This window comes from Limulus polyphemus, unplaced genomic scaffold (genome assembly GCF_000517525.1).
Source record: "Limulus polyphemus unplaced genomic scaffold, Limulus_polyphemus-2.1.2 Scaffold179, whole genome shotgun sequence".
Lineage (NCBI taxonomy): Eukaryota > Metazoa > Arthropoda > Merostomata > Xiphosura > Limulidae > Limulus > Limulus polyphemus.
This window is the reverse complement of record NW_013665789.1, coordinates 332,726-337,617: the sequence shown is the minus strand read 5'-3', so window position 1 is coordinate 337,617 and position 4,892 is coordinate 332,726. Positions and strand designations below refer to the sequence as shown.

At 32.9% G+C, this 4,892-nt stretch overlaps 1 protein-coding gene across 1 annotated transcript in view; it reads left to right on the top strand.

Annotated features, from left to right (window-relative positions):
• Positions 1 to 3,657: 3,657 nt before the first annotated feature.
• LOC106478085 (neuropeptide CCHamide-1 receptor-like) overlaps positions 3,658 to 4,892 on the top strand; it is a 31,008-nt gene continuing 29,773 nt past the window's right edge. Inside the window, exon 1 of the mRNA XM_022381619.1 lies at positions 3,658 to 3,780. The gene's annotated coding sequence lies outside the window, so the exon portion shown is untranslated. The remainder of the gene's footprint in view (positions 3,781 to 4,892) is intronic.

The following is a 4,892-nucleotide window of genomic DNA, read 5'->3' as shown; positions in this document are numbered from 1 at the left end:
CTAGAACTACATAGTAACGTAAAAGTTAAATCACAAATCAGCCTTTTTTAAAACAAACTATAATATTAAAGTAAAATTTAAACCACAAGTCAGTCTTACTTGACAAGTACTCGTGGAATCGTAACAGCTTACCCAAAATTTACCTTATTAAACTCCTAATACCTGGTAAAGTAACAGTAATACCCAGTTCAACCTTATCAGATTTGTACGACCAGGTAACTGACAGTTAAGCCACACATCAGCCGTTCTCGAGTTGAACTCGTAGTCAGACAGCAGTTAAGCACAACTTGTTGTTTTGTTGTTGTTGTTATTTTTGGAATTTCGCGCAAAGCTACACGAGGGCTATCTGCGCTAGCCATCCCTAATTTAGCAGTGTAAGACTAGAGGGAAGGCAGCTAGTCATCACCACCCACCGCCAACTCTTGAGCTACTCTTTTACCAACTTATAGTGGGATTGACCGTCACATTATAACGCCCCCACGGCTGAAAGGGCAAGCATGTTTGGTGTGACGAGGATTCGAACCCGCGACCCGCAGATTGCGAGTCGAGCGCCCTAACCACCTGGCCATGCCGAGCCAAGCACATCTTTCGTCAATAATATTATTTTGACAGTTTTTAGAATGTTAGAGATTTTTTATGAAAAGAAATATAATTTCAAACATTTTTTCATCTTACTCATTTACCTTTCATGTTTTTTTTGTAAATTTTCAAGCAGAGAGTTTAATACTGGTTGAGTAGCGTAAAATGGTTACAAATGTATTGTAATCAATTTAAAACATGTTTTAAAATGAGCGTTTCGTTTATTTACTCATTTCAGCTATTATGTAAATTGGCGTATAAAATTTATATCGTATGTCTTTGGGCACTCCAAAAGTTAAAATTTATTATGTGTATAACGATCACCCCCAGTGGCACAGCGGTATGTCTACGGACTTACAACGCTAGAAACCGGGTTTTGATACCCGTGGTGGGCAGTGCACAGGTAGCCCATTGTGTAGCTTTGTGCTTAACTTCAAACAACAACAACAGTATAACGATCACCCAATGTTTATTACGTGTGATTTGTTTGACAAACACTAAACTCTACAGCTGTTGTTTTTGTTGAACGAACTCCACATTATGCGACTGTTGTTTTTTGTCTGTTTGTTTTTGGCGAACACTTGAACCTACATAATGTTCGATCAACTAACCCTCATCAAACTGGGTCTCAGAAAAAGAAAACAAAACATTGTTGTTGTTTTACTTGATGAGCCCCAACTAAAGTCATAGATAATTCATTATTCTAGTGTCGGGTATAGCCTGTTGGTAAACGTAGCTGGACAAAGAATCCAAGTATTTATGGTTCACGGCCTCTTTCCGCAAAAATGCACTTCGCATTTTGAAGCTGTAAATGCGCTATAAAGGTGATTGTAAAATCCCACAGAAGTTGCCCAAGGATGTACAATATGTGTTGTTGACTAGTATTCGTTCCTCTAGTCTATCAGTTAAAAATTAGGGACAGTTTTGTGTGGCTCTACGTGAAATTCTGAAGAAAAAAAAACAAAAGAAAAGTAATTCGGAATTTTCTCGACTACAACGACCAATTTTTATATTTTTCTTAATCATTTAGCTAAAAAGCATTATTTTAACTACCCAACGAATGTATTGCATAAACTGATCATTTTATAAGTTTAGGAAAGTTTTGAAAACAATTTCTCAAAAGTAAAAACTTAGATGTGTTTTAAAAACAGCAGATGAGCTTATTGCCAGTTTCATAGAAAATCAAGTTTTAAGCTGCTTTTTTAGAGTCTGCTTCACGCCGCCCATCATGAATTAAGCGGGAAACAGTGATAGATCAACTAACCCGCACCAATCCAACTTGAGTCACAGGAAAGGAAATTAAATTTTTGCTTTCATTGAAATAACAAATATTTGATATTGTTAGCGAACATGCATTACAATAGGATCAGATTTCAGACAGCTTATGTTTATACATGTTAAACACGACCTGTAGTGAAGATTCAGTTTGCCCTTTATCATTCAAAAGATTTCTGCCAGAATGCCTTGTATCGTTATCCCACACTATGTTATGCATATCAGCGTTATTAAAAACCAGTGAAGTTAATATATAATGTCTACTTTCAAAAACAACAACAAAAAAACATGTTTTAGAAAGCACCTAGTAAATTGTGATTTAAAGTAGGCTTGTCTAAAATGATTTGCGATATAAATAAGTATATTTGTTTACTATTAGAGCTACCTCGACTGTGATAAGGTTTTTTTAAAGGTAAAACACAAATCTGAAAGAAACAATATTCAGGAACACGTAAGAACAACATAAAACGCTAACAAGGAAAATAGTGTATTCGTCGTGCAAGTTGTATGATGACAAACCAAAAGATAAATGTTCTTTGTCAACTTAGATACTGTCTAGATGTTCATCTTTGTTTTAGACAGGAAGTATAAGAAGCACTATATATCTATGAACAAAAGCCTGCACCAAACAATAGTACTGCTTGGTCGTTTTAGCATGTTTATTTTTTAAAGAACTGTTTAAATATAGTATTTGGTTTTATTTTTTAATTCAATAAATTAGTTGGTTGATCCTATTTGTATTTGGGATGAGTAGGCACACATATCAATTAGTTAATAAAACCAACTATCAGCCATTAAATTTGTTTTGATCCACACTTCTGGATTTATTATTGATTTACATTTCTTGATCTTTAAAGGAAAAGTCTGGAATATCCAAGTCGCTGTTTACATATAAAATAATCATTATTTTGTATGTATTTAAATATTTTAGTGTGTTCATGTAATTAGATGCTTACTCACAAATTTGCTGTATCAAAACTAAGATTAATCGTTTGTTTGTTTTAGCGCAAATCTACACAACAGGCTATCTGCGCTCCGCCCACCAAGAGGAAGTGAACCGGATTTTAATGTTCTAAGTCCGTAAACTTACCGCTTACGCACTAGCGGACAACCAAAATAGGCTCACTGTATATTCTCCATGAAAGCGTGTTGCAGATTACATAAATAACGTCCACAATATAGCATGTCAATTTTCATAAGCACGATAGCCTGTATAATAGTCTCTTAATTAGCCTTCCATACCTGAAATGACTTTAATCTCACCATTTACTGAAAACTATGTAACATGTTACACATCGGCGGTCACTTCACACAGATTAAGATATCGACTTCAGAAGCATTTAAGGCAAATCATAAAATGTGAAACTTTTCTTTATGCTTCTGTAACTTCTGTTCAAACAGCTAGTGTCCAAGTGGTTTGGAAATACCTGTGCTAAAACAATCATTGAACGAACAATTGGAAAAGAAAAATAAGACTAACCAAAGTTGAAACTAACGAATAAGTTTCCTTTTATTTGATGCTTTTTTTTTTCTTTTGTAGTTTATTTTATTTTCGAAACGACAAGTTGCTACTGTTTTTTTTTCGATTTTAATAAATTGAGGAGTATTTTCTTCTTGTGTATTAATTATTTTATATTATCTAGAATTCGTTGACTTAGTGAAGAATACAGTTGTTCAAAACGTCGCTAAAGTAAAAGTATTGTTTTTAATTTCGTTGTAACATAATAATTCATATATCCATAACTTTGTTATTAACAGCAAGTCTTGCTCGGTAGGTGGCATCAACATCAAGCTATACAGTTTATACTGGTCGAGATACTAGGTAAGAATTTAAATAAAAGGAAGAAAGCTCTCTCAACTCACGTTGCTAAGTTCTCCGTCGCTGCATGCTCTTCTACTCGTGATACTTCAATACAAGCGTGATAGGTAAGTAAATATTACAGTGTTAACCAAGCAATATGCTGAAAACTTTACAAAAGATTAATTCATATCCTACAAAGTTTAAAATATTTTGAAGTTCATGATAATTCACTCTCAGTACAAACATTTTGTGAGATGATATAAGGGAACGCTTAAAACAAAAAAAAACAGTATGGAAAATCACTGTGATGTTTTGGTTCCTTAAGCAGAAAATAATATTTTAATTCTATTCACATAGTATCCTGTTATCTTTATACGAAATAATGCTTATTTTTCTGTCTAGTATTATTTTTATTTCTTCTTCACAAGCTTAGTGATCTGTTTTTTTCCACACCAGTAGTGTTTCAATCTATTTTTATTCATATTCAAATAATTACTAAGCAGAAGGTTATTTTTTTATCTTGTCACGCACAAAGCTTTTCACAATGGGTTGTCGGTGTTCTGCTAAATATCGAAACCTGATATTTAGCATTTTAAGTCCTCAGACTGACCGCTAAGCCAACGTTTAGTGTAAATTTAAATGTGTATTTTTAAACAGTATATTTTATTTTCATTCCATAGTGCATGTAACTAACTCCGTATAATTAAGTGATAAAATGCTATATGTTATGAAAATAGTTAGGAAAGAGAAATATCTAATTGTTTCTTACTAGCAGCAGTAAGCCTTGAAGCGTTAGGAGTGCTCATTTTAGATAAGAAAGGGAAACTTCCTCGTTTAATTTACAAGTTAGGCCTATCTTTGGAAATATCTTACAGAAATTCTAGAATACGTGAAAACTTTCAATATTAGAAAATTGAAATAACCAACGTATTATTTTTGTTAATATTTTCTAAACATAATCAAGAAATAAAGAAAGTTTTCGAGTCATTACATTCTTAGTGATATCAAGTAAGTGAAAGTATCACTGATTATAATTTTATGAAAAGGATCACTGAAATAGTTTTATGACCTCCTGCCCTGTCTGTATCATAGTTTCTAGAACATTAAAATAAGTGTAAAATTACAATAAAAGTAATACAAAATAACGATATCTTAAAAACAAGTAACTTTCCAATTATAATATTGTTTAGCATTAACATTTCATGTCGTTCTCGGTAATAATTCGTTCGTCCTGAAC